At 44.9% G+C, this 16,165-nt stretch overlaps 1 protein-coding gene across 1 annotated transcript in view; it reads left to right on the plus strand.

The window, feature by feature from the left end:
* The window catches only part of ARPP21 (cAMP regulated phosphoprotein 21), a 133,128-nt gene continuing 120,301 nt past the window's right edge, over positions 3,339-16,165 (plus strand). Inside the window, 1 exon segment of the mRNA XM_021386232.1 lies at positions 3,339-3,560. The gene's annotated coding sequence lies outside the window, so the exon portion shown is untranslated.

Raw genomic sequence — 16,165 nt, forward strand, 5'->3', positions numbered from 1 at the left:
TGCCTTAATCTGAATCATTGCATAACTCCAAAACACCAGAGACTACACAGTAGCTTTCTTTCACTGAAAAATGACTAGAGGAAGAAGAAATGTGCAACCAGTCATGCAAGCTTTTATTAAGAAACACTGCATGCCTTCTATTACAGGAGTCTCCTGTGGCTGCAGAACTGCATGAATCTCTGTATGTTTGTCTGACATCGTATACTTCCAATCTGATTCTGGTTTTGAAAGCCCACTCATATTTTCTTGATTTCTCATTGAAATTGAGTAAATGTAGTTACAAAGTGTGTTCGCAGTGGAAAAAGTATTATAATCTCTTGTGGTGCTTCAAAAATATCTCAAGTTTTGTGCTGCCTATTGGAATTTTGTGCATGTACGGTGAAAGCATGTGCTGCAAGTTAACTGCTTCATTCCAAAAAGTACTTGGAGAAGTGCTACGCAACAGACAGGAAAAGGTGTCAGAGATCTGAAGAGTTTATCAAATTCTGACCCTGTTTAAACACATAGCTCCTGCTGACTTCCATGAGGCTTAAATGGACAGTTAGCACTGTGCGTGCCTACCAACCAGCACAGACAGCAGCAAACCATTGCCATAGTTTCCCACTTCTTAGAGGCTGTGACTGTGCAGTGACTGTGATTTTGTGATTTTATATTCCGCACAAAAAAGTCCGGAAGAGGGGAAGCAAGATGCATACCCTGTTAGAATCACAGAATGGCTTGAGTTGGAAGGGACCTTAAATCCCATCCAGTTCCAAACCCCTGCCGTGGGCAGGGCTGCCACCCACAGACCAGGCTGCCCAGGGCCCCATCCAATCTGACTTTAAGTACCTCCAGGGATAGATTCAGGACCGGCTCCTAAAAGATCTGAGGTGACTTCTCAACAAAGGGAGGCAAAGTCAGCTCCTCACACATGCTATGCCTAATACTGCTTGCCATTCGGAGCTGAAATCGTAGCTAGGATGAGGGTTTATTTATTTATTTATTTCCCATTTCTCCTTCGTTGTTGCTGAAGTTGGCGTCTTTTCGCATTTGGTAGCTTGCCCCAAACATCCTGCCGCACAGGAGAAAGTGGAGTGAACTGCCAGGACTACAGTTTGGATGAATTTTTATCTATTTTCAGAGCTGACATATAGCTTCAGTGCTTCCCACTGCAAAGGCACTCCAGGATCCAAACTGCGGGGGAGAAGCTGTGGGCACGTGGCTGTTCTTGCCCATTGTGTCTAGTGACTGGGGCAAGGCTGTGAAGTATCTCCTTAAACCTCTTTTTGCAGGCTGGTTGAGGTCTGTATTGAGTGAGTACCCTTCATGTCCTCTTGCAGCCCGAGGTCTCTCCCCTTCGCTGGTAGACTGCTTAGGATGATATGCAGCAGCCAAGTGAGGTCCTCTGCATTTCAGTGCGTCTTCAATACAGTTTTTATAGCCATGAACTTTATCTGAAAAAAACACTTCAAAGCCAAGAATGGGTCCTACCCCAGCCACCAGCTATTGCAAGCTTAGGTGCAATGCTGTTCTAAAGCCTTTCTGCTGCTCTTCTTGCTATCAGGTGCAACTTGTAGCACGTAGCATGGGGATATGTTAAACAGTGAAGTCAAGAGCAGATGGAGCCACGTGTGTCCGTCATAGGAGTCAGCCACATTAGGAGGTGCATTAGCACATGGGTCTTGGTGTCCTTGGCTGAATGCTTCTGATCACTGGAGGCGTGCACCAGGACTCTGCTAATGCGCTCCCCAGTGCAGTTCCGTGCTCAGTGTATTCTTCCAGCCCGACCCTGACCAGTGGTCCTTGGTGATGGCAGGTGCTCACTTCTAAGGGGAAGAAGAGATTCCAGGGGTGCTGGGATAATGCTTTTCTAAACCACCCTCCCCAACCCCCCACCCCCACACATACCTTCTGTGTACTTGTCAGCATTCGACTGGTGCATGGGTTCTGCAGTCACTAAGTGCAGAAAACTCTATTTTGAAACAGGGAATTGTTGAAAGTATGTAATAAAAAGAGGGCATTTTTTCACAGCATATTTTAAATTAGAATTATCTGTCTGTGGGAGTCAGGCTATTCGTATCGCTGCAGACAGAAATGATCACTATATGTTCTAGCACCTTGTTGCGTTATGCTGATGGACTGTTTATTTTTCATCTGTAGGATTGCTAATTGTAGCCAGTGCCAACGTTGCTGCCCCTTTCAGGTGACTGTGGTGGAGGGCACTGTACAGACGCACGGCTATTCACAAAGCGTGCACTTCCAGCAGCTGAATTGCTGGATCCGCTCTGAATGATCTATGGCAATTACATTTGGCGCTGCACTGCTATAATTTTACTGCACATTAACAGCCACCTAGCGCAGAGGTAAAGGCCCTTTCCTTGCCCGGTGCAGAAGGAATGCCTGGATGTATTCAGCTGAGTAAAACGAGCTGTGATTTTCTGAGCAGATGGCAGAGGTTTTTTGGTGTTGGAAAAGCGTTTGCCGGTGCAGTGCTGTTTCCCCCCACCCTGACGGGTGTGCAGGAGGCTCCTGGAGAAGTCCCATCCTCGGGTCCTGGCAGGGGGAGGGGAAGAGATGGGGATCATGTGCCCCATTTTGAGTGGCTCATCTGCTACCACCCAAACTCTGGTGCAGTCCCCCCCTTCAGCAACTCGGCTCAGCACTGCAGGCGCCGTCAGATTTATCTGGCAAAAAGAGTGATTAAAACACCCCCCTACACGCACACCTTCACTAAGGCTGGAGTCGGGGGCTGTGTTTTTAGGGTTGGGGGGGCGATAGGGCGCGGGTGGGAACGCGTAGGGAGGGTATGAGAAGATGAAACGGCCCTCTCGTCAGCGCTGACCGGCGCTTTGTGTGAGCTCCCGGCTGGGGCCGGGCCGCTGGGGAGTGCCGGGGTGTGACTGGAGGAGCAGCACCGCGCGCACAGGCAGGCGCACGGACGGCCACAGCCGCGGGGCCGGGCCGAGGGAGAGGAGCCGCCCGGGCGCGGTGTCTGCGAGGAGAGAGGGGCGGGAGGGGTCGGGCGCGCCATGGCGGCGGAGCCCGCGGCTCCTGTGAGGTGGCCGAGGCGGCGCGAGCCGGAGCGGCGGCGCTGAGCGCAGCGAGCGCGGAGCCGGCGAGCAGCGCGCCGCTGTCTGCGGTCCGAGGCGCACCACGCTGCGTGGGCGGGGAGAGAGAGAAAGGCGAGGGAGAGACTCGCAGACAGACAGTACAGCCGGGAGCGCGGCAGATAAAGGACAGGGGACGGGCGGGAGGGAGAGCGAGCCAGAGGGGACCCGGGCAGGCACGGAGGGGACCCGTGGCGAGGGCAGGCAGCGCCGAGGCGGGCAGGCGGCACAGCCCGGCGAGAGGAGCCGGCCCAGGCGGGAGGCGGCGGGTCGGGCGGCACCGCGGCACCGCGCTCGGCCGGCGGCGGATCTCCTCCCGCGGCGGAGGCGGAGGAAGAGACCATGTCTGGCAGGAAGACGGGCGCTGCGCTGTAACGGCGGCGCGGCCGCGGCACCGTACACGCAGCGGGCGGCCCCGCGCCGAGCGCAGACACCGGGCCGGCGGGACGCTGGGCGCATCCGTTATCAGGCAAGGTAACAACAACACGAGAGAACGAAACCCAGAGCGAGCCAGAAATCCGCAGGCGCTTGTGCGGCGTGGTGTCCTTTGTTGTTGCGATTTACGTTTATTTTTTCGTTCCAGCATGCTTTCTGTCACCCCGCCGGTGCCGGCGCCCCAGCGCTGCCCCGGCCGCGGGGCTGGGTGCGGGCGGCGAGGGTTTGCCTCTGAGCGGGGAAGAACGACACTGTGTGTCATCGGCAGCCCGGCGGGGAGGGACGGCAGGTGCTGGAGCCGGGCTGCCGGGTGCGGGGCGGTGTGCGAGAGGCAGGTGGGCAGCCGGGGGCAGGCGGCGGGGCTGGGGGCTGCGGGGAGCGGGGGGTGGTGTACCAGGAGGAGAACGGTGCGAATCACGCAGGAAAAAATAAACTTTGACTCGCTGGCATCGAGGAATACGCTTCTGCGTTGTTAGAGGAAAGCATTGTTCTGGAGGGTGGTGACTTGAGGGGAAAGGGTCACTTGGAGCCTCGGGAGCATCTTTTTTTGTTCTTGCATGCAGTGAGGGGAGCCGGGCGTTACAGCGCGCTGTCAGGCATCCCAGCAGCCCACTTCCATTAAAACAGCGTTAGTGTGCTCAGTGCAGTGCTGCGTGCTTGTCTGTGCCTTCAGCAGTGCCGCTTGCGGGTCTACGGACATGCTCACCCAGCGCAGCCATTGTGCGGTGTTGTTAATTACTGTTGTGTTCCGCATTCGCTCACTGCCTGCACCAGCGGGGGATGCGTGCGGCTGTCGGGTCCATTTGTGCGCCTGCTGCTCCCAGGTCTGTGCAACCCTTTGCAATGTGCCATTCCGGTGAGCGCGCTGAGATGGAACAAAGGAGCCACGGAGCAGCGCAGGTGTGTGTGTGTGTGTGTGTATGTGTGTGGGTCACCTGTTTGGCTTCCCTGCCTTGGCGCTTGGCTGTGTGTGTGCGAGCTTGGCGCGTTCGCTGCCCGACCCGCTCCGAAATGCCATATGTAAGTTTTAGGTGAGCGCAAAGCGTCGAAGCTGAGTTCTGGGGAGGGGAAGAACGCTTTGTAAACTGACCCGCAACTTTCCAGTCACATCACTTAACCGCACGCTGCTTTTTGTTTTAGCAGTCTTCGTCACGGATCGAGGCAAGTTTGCGTGCGCAATTAGGCTTGCACACTGCTAATCTCGCACAGGGCTTGCCTCCCAGCTCCCAGCTGGGCATGGTTACCTTGAGAGCTGAGGTGTCAGCGCTGTCGGAGCATGCTCCGGCGGGGAGACCGGGTGTGTGCTATTTTTAATACTATTTATTGAAGATGCTTCTCACTCTGCGATATACCGAGCATAATGGAAGAGCAGAGCGATGATTGGTTATGGATACTGGAAAAGGAGAAATGCAAAGGTAAAAATGGAAATCCCTCAAATACCTCTGTTACGATTATCAGAAGAAAATGCGGTTGTGCGGCAAGCTGAGCGATGAGCTGCTCTTAAGTCAAACTGTTCTGTGGTATCTAAAGTGATTTTATTTTCTTTAGGAAGTTGTAAGGAACAAACTGTAGCTAGAAAATGATTTCTGTTCTGTGCTGTTGATAAATATGATTGTATTTGGATATGTTTAAGTTGAGGAATGTTCCATTCTACTTTTTAATGTTGAAATGTCTTACAATAGAGTAGTGTGAGGGAACGCTTTAAAAATCCCCCCCGCCTTTTTTTTTTCTTTTCATGTGAATACAGTGCTAACCAATTTTAATGATTATTTATGTTCTTATTGGTAGCTTCCTGAAGCGGGAGTTCTAAGTTTTCATTGTTGCATGCAGTATTCGCAGAAGGCTATAAAACTGCCTGAGATACTTGTGTAAAGCAAATACCTCTAGATAACTACAACGTATGCCATTATGCGAGATGTGTGGAGATGGTTCTCAAAAACTGCCTTGTTTGGTGCCATGTATCTGCAGTCAGAAATACATGCTCTGGCTATCTGCTACAGTCTTCGGAATCATGTAGAGAAACTAGTCTTGGTTAAAGATGTTGTCTGTAAAACAACTGTATTTTCTCTGTGTTGCCTACAGTTTTACAGGGTGGTGGTCTAAGAAACATTTCAGTACCCCTCCTGCAAAATCCTTTTTCAGGCAATTACGCCTTCTTGCTCTGTGTCAGTCCTGACTGCCTTGGGGCTGAGCATGCGGATGAAGGTTGCTCAGATGAGGGCTCGCTTTATCACATCCCTGGAGGAAAAATTGCTTGAGGAGGATAGAAGAAATGTAGTTTTAACACAGGTGTAAGGATAGATCACAGAGAGATGCAAGAACAGTGTTGCAGCCACTTTGAAACTTTATCCTACTGTGGGTCAAATAATGTTTTCCTGATGGTGCTGCTTTTCCTGTGGGCTTCACTGGGGTTATTTGCATGATCACAGCAAACTGGACTTGGCCTAACAAATCACTGTTACCAAATAGAATTTCTGGGAGTGCGTCAAAGGAACCAAAGAAATCTTAAAATTCACCGCGCTCTTGGCTTCCTCCCAGGTTACGATTTTAACAACTAACACGAAACTTAGAGTAAACAGAGGGAGGGGGATGGCTTGCTTACAGTCTTCCTTTCCTCCTTTGTGCATCGCACTCACTGCAATCAGTGGGAGCTTTAAATTTGGAAGTGCATCCAGAGTTTGGTTTCATGGTTTTGTCAGTGCTAAAGAAAGACCCAGGGACAAATCTTTGGCAGCTGTGAATCGATGTAGTTCCATAGGGTTTAAGAACAGCGTCAGTTTACACCAGCTGATGATATGTCTCTCTGCTTGTAACATACAGGATCCATAATGGGCTTTGAGTAGTATTATCAGTTTTGATGGCATTAATTTCAGAGCGGGAAAATGATTTTGGCAGATCGGCAAACCCTTGTTTATATGGACCGCTCACAAACGATCCAGTGAGTGCTCCCATCTCAGCTTATTTGCTCAGTTGTAAAGAGAATTTGTAACCTACGTGATTATTTGAAGGGCATGCTGTTCATATTAAGTAACTTATTTTCGAAAACACCATTAAAGACTGGCGAGTTGAGAAGTAATGTAACTACAGTGCAATAAACTTGCAAAATGCATTTGTCCCCTGCTTGTTCATTTATTAGATTTGAAGTTTTATTATTAATGTCCTCAGCAGGTAGTAAGTCATGCAAATGGGTCACTTTTTCTTCTAGAAGATTGAAACATTCATCAAAGGAGTAATAAGTAGTACGCAGCAAAGGCTGTGTACGTTCCAGTGGAAAGGATTTGATTTGGAAGAGTTCAAAGTACTGTGTGTGAACATCTTTGTATCTGTATGGCAACATGCATTTCTAGGGCAGGTTCTGTTTTGATGACAAACTGTAACCCAGGTAAGTAGGATTTTCCCCATTTTAAGGCTGGATAAATAGAATTGCAGAGAAATCATGCAAACCACGTCAGGTCACACGTCTCATTTTTGACAGAGCCTGTAAACACGACCTTTTCGAGTACTCAGTCGTATGCCGGTCATCCCCAGAGGATAAGACTCCCCATCTAATTGCTGCTTTTGTTTTATAATCTTTCCACCTTATACGTGAAATGGTAACTTTTGAAAACATGTAAATAAGTTCAAATGCTTATGTTTATAATTATTACCATTATGACATTTTTATCTTATCTAATGGTAAAAAATACCTTTAGGACAAGTGAAAGGAATGACTCGTGCTGTCATGTCATGATCATGTTTTCTTTTGGAACCGGTGACGGCACCTATAATTTCAGGTGGGCATTCTGGTCGCTCTTAATGGACAAGATACGGTTTTCTTGGGTTCTTAGTTAAGAAGCAGACTTTAACTCCATCATACACAGACCACATTGGCTATTGTTGACTATGCCAGTGTGTACACACAATTCATTAGAAAAATAATTAAAAAAAAGAGCACTGAAAAGCCTACTTTTTAATTTAGACTTGTTTCTTAGTGAATAACATCTGTGAGGGATTCGTGCCAAGTAAGTTCTCCTTTGTCAGTGAAGGTCCAAACACTTAGTTACAGGTCTTCAGGGCTGAAGTACTCTTTGTTTCCTTGCATTTTTGAAGCAATTACAGTTTTTGAGACTCCACGATATTGCATATGGTACTTACCCAGTGTGTAAACTTGATGATTCATTGCAAAGAACTCAATTTAAAAAGGCTCTCTATGTGTAGAGGTCTTTTATGTTTTTCCTTTTTAGCTTAACTTAGTTTATGAGAATACATGAATAGTCTAGTTTAATACTAAATGTGTGGCGTGTGTAATCCAAAGTTATGTATTACCTTGATTTGTGGGGAAGAGTATTGGAGCTCTTACTGTCACTTTCAGGAAAAACAAAGGACTTTCATAATGTCCTGCCACATTTGCCTGCTTCCACCTGTTAGCAGCATTGCAGTGCTGCTACTGTCTTTTTCACTATTGTGATTTCAGGTGAACTGTTACCTGTACGTTTTTTTTAAGGTTCCTTGCTGAAAAAGTGTCCTTTCATTAGAATATATAATTCTTCAGTCATGGTGAAATTCTTAAGCCACGTTAGACCAATCTGGATTCCTAAATAATAAGTCAGTACATGAAAATGTGTCTTTTCTTTTTCGTACACCTAAATTCCCTTTTGCTGAAGAAAAAAAGTGTTCTAAACACGGAGAGAAATACAGGAAAAATGAGGAGTAAACCGAATAACCTATTTTACAAAAGTGAGTTCGTAAGAGTTTTGTAGATTGAATTGCTGGTGTGGTAAACGTGAAACATTCCAGACAACCCACTAGCTGTGGGTTTTTCTGTTAATGCCGGAGAAGCTATGAAGTGTGAGAGAGTGATAATGTCATACAGTATGACTTAGCTGAAATGCAGAAGGCATAGTTAGGCAGTGACAGCTGGGAATTTGAAATTTATGATTTGGATATCCAATGACTTTCTGAAGCAGCAGGGGATTTAGGATGTTTTCTGGTCACTGGTGTTATATGGAGGCAGTAACTGGAAGACTTTTCTCAGAGCCAGCTTGTTCACATAACATATGTTGAAGTATGTAAGGTGAGAACTGCATTTTTAAAGGTGGAAGAAAATGTTACCCACAGAGAAACTGGGACACCCTTACGCTTGTTTCTCCAAATCTGATGCTTGCTGTTGGATCTTTTTAGGCCAGGAGCCACAGTTAACAAGAAGAGTACCGTGAGAAAGGAAAGTCCTGCGTAAAGTATTCTTGTATTTTAATGCTTTCGAGTTTATTTCTCATTTAGTCTCAGGCAATGCTATGATTTATGTATGAGCTGTTTATACACTGCCTGTGCTTAAAATTGCAAAATCTTAGGAACATCTTCCAACTGAGCAAGCTGCCTCTTCCTAAATCAGATGCCTTAGAGCTGTAAGTAAAAAGAAGGCTTAAATGGTCAGCAGGAGGGTGTTCAAAAATGATCAGCAATAAGAAAAACAGAGCTTCTTTCCCTGCTGCTAAATACTGTTTTTATTTCTCAAGTCTTTTTGCCTTTTGTTTGGAGTCTACAGTTAAACATAAATACTTACAGATCGACTGCTCTCAGGCTTCTGTTTCACTCCAATTTTTATGGCTGCACAGCAGTGATTTTTACTGGCTCCATAAAGTTATCTGAGCCAGTTTTTATATTCCAAGACTTGAATTTTGTCATCAGAAACATTCCTGAACAGCTAATAATTTTGTCATTAATTAATCCTGGTGCAGTGTTTTTATTTTTATTGCCTCATGAGCTGAAATCTCATGATGCCTCCAGTACAAAAAGCATTTTGTAAATTTTCGTCATGTCCTTGAATGAGTGGTGCTTTTCTTTGCAGGGAGTACCAGCATCTCGCTTTTGGTGCCTTGCAGAGCTTCTTATGGTGTAGTGCTTTATTTATTGTGAAGAAAGTTACCACAATTTCTTCCTGATCAAAGAGAGATGGCAAGGCTTTTTGACTGAATGAAGCTAATGTAGATAAACTGCAGTGATTAGAAGCATGGTACAAATAGTGAAATTGTTGTGTAGTTTAATGCTTCACAACAGTTAGTGGGAAGTTTTACTGGGAGCAGCCTTCAGTGTGGGTGCTGTCATGTGAGTTAGGTACAGCATGATGCACTTCTGGGGAATACACCTGCTGCCTAATTTTGGGGCGTCTGTGCCATTGAACTTAATCTGAAAGCATTTGCCAATCACAAAAGTCAACAATAAATTGCAGTGGCTGAAACTAAACTTTGAGGTCTGTCTGTGTGCAAGTGAATATTCCATTTCCAACTACATTGCCATAGGCATAACAGTTAGAATCATTTGAATGAGTTTGCTTAATGTATTATAAAGTATTTGTCATGGAGTCAGAAATGTTTATGATGTCATAAAAGCTTTAGGAGAAACACATCAAATAAATTGGTCCACACTAAAGGCACACTGCAGATTTTAATGGAAGCCCAGGAAATGTCTGATAGCTTTATAATTTGTGTACTTTACAAGCCATGAAATCGGAAGTGAGGAGGTCTGACTTTCATGCTTTTGGCTTTTATTCTGTTAAGGAAAATTCAGAGCTTTCTTTTACCAAGAAAAAAGGAAAATCATGGGCACAGATCTGAAAAGAAAGCATAATGAGCGACTTAGGGCATCTCTAAGAGTCTTATTTCATAAAGCATACTAACACGAGGAAAATGATAACCATTTTTGACTCAGGTATGACTTTGGGGAAGCTTTAATTCATACAAAACAAGTTTAACTAAATTGGAAAGTGTTCTGTATTTACCAGCTTTGTGTATCCAAATGTGCTTTTCCATTACAGTGTAGCAGCCTGCTCTGCATGTAAGCAGGAAAATGGAGCGGTCTCTAGTGACCAGCGCTGTGGCAAGCAGTGTGAGAATCCTGCTAGATACTGAAAAGACAATGAATTATTACTGATGGGTAATGCTGCTTTGATTTATTTAACCTGTGCACTGATGAAAATGGCAGAATGGGAAAGAAGTCCTTGAATGACCCTCTTCTTTGAAATAACCATGCTGGAGTTGGGGGCTGAGCTGAGGGAGTGGTGCGGCGGGGACCTGCCGGCGGGTGGGCAGAGCAGGGGCATTAGGGATAGGAGGACAGCGAGGGGAAGGAGGATTGTTAGGAGATACTCCCTGAAGATTGAGTAACTGAAATTTGGATTACCTGGAGAGAAAAAATACATAGACGCGTAGCCTCTTCCCAGTATGAATTGTTTTCTGATTTAAAAAATAAATAATCTCCTTGTGCATGTGATGTGATCCCTGCCTCTGCATGGAGTGTCAGGACACGGTGGGCACTCCGCTGCATTCTCGTTTGGTCTCTTCAAATCTGAGGGTACAGGAACCGTAACGTACGTAGCCTGTGGCTTTTGGGTTCTGCTGCTGAATTGCTCCTGTCTGCCACCTTGCAGAGGAGAGGGGAAGATCTCAGCACTGTTGCAGAGGAGGAGGCAGAGGGCACCCGCACAGCAGCATGGCCTGGCCTTGTTGTGGGTGTGTGAGGCTGCGCAGCCCAGCAGCACTGGGAGGTGTGCGGGGTCAGGGGATCTCTGCTGTGGAGCTGACGTCTCCCTGAAAATAAATCAGCCTGTATCGTTAATAGCACTTGCCTCCACATGCCAGCAGCCTCATAAATTAGTGAGGTATTTACTGAAATAACAGAAAGGCCCCATGACTACATAAATTTCCCACCTTCTGCGAAGGCCTCACTGTTAATGGCAGGAGGGTTGGTAGGAAAGACCAGACTACAAGATGCCAAGGGTGACGCAGCGCTTTGGCTGTGTGCGGTTTTGCTCCTGGTGGCCGCACAGCCATAGGCACAGGGCTGCAGACACCATGTCCACCCACTCCTTCTCCGGAATCGGTTCCGCAATGCGGAGGAAGATGCGGCACGCACCTACCTCTCTCAAAGCCCCCTTTGATGTTTTTGTTATTCCTGAGGGTTTTTTTTTTTCATGAAGAACAGAGAACGTAATTTGTACTCTCCAAGGCTAATTATAATTTTTCCTCCACAGATGACTTCTTAGAGAGCTTTATGTTCAAAGAATTGCTGCTAACTCTTTTCTGTATTGCAGTTACGTTCAGTGTCCAGATGATGAAAGTCAAAATGTAGATTTCTTTGGCGTCTGCTTCTGTTTGCGTTTGTTCAGAAACATATATTTCTGTCATGTCTTTATTAACATTATCGGGCACTCTACATCCTTATGTAATAAACTGCTACGCTGAGACAACAAGACAGGAAAATATCAGTGGTACTTCAGTAAAACACTGTACTGATTAAATAGCGTAATTTCCAAATGTGGGAAATGAAATCAGTTCTGATTGCTTCAGTCCTTTGAGAGGAACTGCAGTAACACCCGATTGTTTGGCTTTCTGGAAAATCACAACAGACCGAGCCATTCAAATTGTACTTGGTGTTAGGAACAAATTGTGCAGCGCAGGAATGTGCTCGCTAGATTCACACTGACGGGAGATTGTAACAAAGAGAGAGCACCAGTAACCCAAGTCCTTCTGCTGTGCAGATGAATGTTCCCCTGCGATGTAGGATTTACTCCCTACATGTAGTAGTTGGAATGAGGTGGCACGTGCTGGTGTAACACCACGTGCTCTTCTGAACATCAGCTGCATGTGCAAGCAGCCTCAGTGTCTTGAAGTCCAGGCTTCTGGTTTTGACCTATGCGGATTTATGTCTGGGCCGGGAACTTGAGGTGCTGTTTCGGTATTCTAAAATAGAGATTTCAGGTAGCCAGCCTTACAACCGCAGTGCAGAGGGAGGAAAAAAATTACAGAGGGACAGAGGAAATTTAATGTTAAATTCTTCTGGCAGTAGCAAACTGGGAAGTAAAGCACACTGACATTATGTATCTTTCTGCATCCGTAAGTGTAATGCATAGAGGTGGCATGGTCATTCAAACCAGTCCAGAGCCCTGACTTAAAGGTTACTGAAAGGGGAGGAGGTCACTGCTATCCTGATAGAAACTCTTTTCTTGCTTTGTTTCTTCACGTACCTATTTCAAGCAGATGCTAGCATTTATGTCTCTGCCTTTTGCCCGATCCCTTCCATGCATGACACAACTGTCTCTTTTCTGCTTCTTCTGTCCTCTGAGCATTCTTCCTTCTGGGCCTTCATTTTGTGAGCTGTGCCCCCTGTGACCTTTCCTTTGTAAAACTGCCCTGGCTTTTCTTATTTTGTAACGTTTGCTTATGTTTCTTAGCTTTTGCTTCTTGTCTGTCTACATCAATTGCATGGCTGTGTTTGAAATGACTGAAAACTTTGATTTATTCATTATAGTTGCATGCTTTTTCAGGTAACTTAATTCTGTAGATATTTGCCCAGTTTATACTCTGACTTGCGCTATAAATCAGTATCATTATTCAAGCTATGCCAGTTCCTAGGTCTTTTGGACTTTGTTCTGGTATCTCCTATGGAGAGAGCACCAAAGAAGTCCTGATTCCATCTGTAAAATGAGATTTCGTAGTGGGATATGGAAAACATCCTTCTCTGGAACCTCTTCCTGTATGAGCTCCTGTTGATGTATGTAGGGCCCTTTCGGGGAGCAAATTCAGTAGCTCTCTAGAACTGTGTGTGTTCGCTGCTGGAAAATGTTGTGTCCTGAACTCTCCATCTGTTCATATAGATTTTTTTTTTATTGGTAATATTTTCAATAAATTTCACGTTCTTCACTTGCTCAGAAAATAAAACATAACAAAAATGCCACAGAACAAAGCTTTTGAGTGTGTTTGTTGGCGAAGACTTATCACACTTCGGCTCTCTGACCTTTCAGGTGGGCTGCTGCCTATGGTGTGAGCAGGAGATCCAACAGCTAGCTCGGCGCAGAGTGCATTGCACTGCGTACAGCTTACTGTATTAGTGGATTATGCAACAAAGAAATGAGTGTAGACGGAGTTTTATTTTGTATTTTACCTGTACTCTTGTTGAACAAGCTTGTGCACTGCACCAAAACCTGAAGGCTTCAAATAGTAGCCATGGATCATATTTGAAAGCAGAGGAGGCTGACTGTAAAGATGAAGTGAGACATGTATCTGTCTATGTTTGAGGACCTGTACTGAATACCTAATCCATTTTTGTGAAATGCATTTATAGAATCGCCTTGTAAAGGCAGATTAATTAAAACAATAAGTCTGCAATCAGCAAATGAAAATTGAGCTTTATTTTTCCTGGAAATCTCATCTTTTTTTTTTCTGTGTTTTGTTTCTCGTTTTTAACCTCTCTTCATTGCTGAAATAAATCAGGAGAAATGCCCGTGTTCTGCTGCCAATTACTGATTTAATTCAGTTATTTTCTTTTCAGTAATCTGATTGCCATTAGTGCCTAGTTCGCTAATTGCCCACTATACTGTCAGTTTATTTTGAAGGGGACATTCTGAGTATTCCAAACCGTACTGAAGAATGGTGGTGGTAATGTGTGAAGATGACGCATGGTAGTTGTGAACCAGTCTTCTTCTATGGGCTGATCTTGAGACTGGTGGCCAGTCACTTCAGTCATCCCAGTAAGCACCACTGAACTGAAGAGTTTTCTCAGCAGTTAAACCCTAAATTCTGTGATGTGGAGTCCTTCCATGTTTTAGTGGGATGTCATGCAAATGAGTATTTTATTCCATAAATAATGGTGCCAGTGTATTGACTCATAACTGAACTCCTGACTTCAGTTGCTTGCTAAGGACATAATTTGTGATTTTTTAAGACACATGTATAAATCTCTGTAATTGCACAAGGGACTTGGAACACAGTGAGGTTTTATTCACATAGCCTATGTTTAAGTTGGCTGAAGGAAAGCTCTCACTTCTGTTAATTCTCTAGTTTTAATCCTTGCAAATAAAGGTGTGCAAATGCTAGTCTGTGTAAATGTATTGCTACTGTTTGAAGAGATACACAGTTTAAGTCCATTTCTGCAGGAGGAAGCAGGTACATCTTTTAAGATCCAAATCTTAAAGATACGTCTTTAAGATTCCAAAATGTGTGTCCACATATTTTGTGGTCTCTTAGGTTAAAAGTGTAACATTTTTATTTTTGAAGAAAACTAAGTTTGGGATGTTTCCCACATGACTGGATTACCAGCCTGCTGCTAAATTGCCTTTCTAGTCTGATATACAGACGAGGGCTATTGACAGAGAAGAAGTAGGTTGCATATGGAAGAGAGACAGGCAAAACACGTGTTTTCAGCTTTGTGCAAAATTTGGAAACTGGAGCAGGTGAACCTATTATATGATAAAGGAGGCTGTTTTTGTACTTCAGCCTCCCCAAATGACTGCAGATGCAGAATGTGGTCTTCATTATCCCTACTCTTTTACATGTTAATGTCCCCTGAATGAAAATTGTTGAGAAGATTGCTGACTATATGCAAGGCAACTTAGTACAAGGAGGATGGCACTAGGCTAATACTGAGACTGTGAATAAGGACATAGCTGTCTAGGAGAGCTTCCTCCATTGATGCCCAGCTGTAAAGCACTGGGGGTAATAGGACAGTAGAGACCTGTTCCGCTTTGCCCTATGTAAGATTCAGTCATAAAGTGCACGATTGGATTCAAGAAACAAAAGCAGATCTTTTCTTAAATTGGCCAGTTATTCCACTCAGAAGATATGTTCCCTGAGTCACTAGCAGAAAAGAAGAAATGAAGTAACTTGGCATGCTTTTTCTGGGTATCAGTTGGCAAGGTGCATGTATAGCACATATGTATAGTATATGGATACTCACACGCACGCACACACGAAAACTTGCCCAGAAATGTGTTTTTGTGTAAATTGGAGCCTGATCCGTGAACGTGAAACAATTTCAAGAGGAGGATGGTCTACCTTGAGCCAATAACTTTGAGAAAGATATCCTAGCAATAGAAATGCCTCCTCAGTTTTAATTTTTGTTTCATATTTTTCTTCCTGACTTTCTCCCATGCTGAATTGCCCTTCCTTGAACACTGTTCTACCGAAGTGTGGATGTCTCTGGGGAAGGAAAAGAGGCGGCCAGCCATCTCTGATCAGCATGGAATTTTCTTAACAAGGATTCATTTAGGGAATGAGTAGAGGAGGGAAACAAAAGGATTTGCTTTCTAACAAAAAATGTACTTCCAGGATCCTTTTTACTGCACAAAGGAAAGCATATCAGAAGTATGTATGTTTTGGAGATGTCTGTACTGAGTGGTAGGCAGTGAGGATAAAACCCATGGTATATGTGAATTTTCCCAGTAGGGTTTTGAAAAGTACTGGGAGTTAATTCTAACTCAGGTAATGAAAGCAGACTAGAACTGAAATTGCACTGATCATCCTTACTGATTGCCCTGTTTGGTTTGTGATGATGCTGTGCAGTATCCCATAGTAAGGTGGACAGCTGATGTGCCTGGACCAATTCAGGATGCCCCAGAGAAACAGTCCTCCTATGTAACTGAAATCTGAAAGCTGTTTCCAGAAGGGTAGGCACTTCTAGTCAGGGTGGTACAAGAAACATGGAGTACAGTCTGCTCTCAACACTGCATTTGTCATAAATAACTGAAATACTATTGCATCAGAATTTACATGCTGATACAGCTATCTTTTTTTTTCACATATTTGTTGTCAGTATTATAGCGCAGGCTTGCACACTGCCTTTTTCTCAGTTCATTTCTCTTTCTCAGGAAATAAATCTGAGCTGTAATTATA

Source organism: Numida meleagris, chromosome 2 (genome assembly GCF_002078875.1).
Source record: "Numida meleagris isolate 19003 breed g44 Domestic line chromosome 2, NumMel1.0, whole genome shotgun sequence".
Taxonomy (NCBI): Eukaryota; Metazoa; Chordata; class Aves; order Galliformes; family Numididae; genus Numida; species Numida meleagris.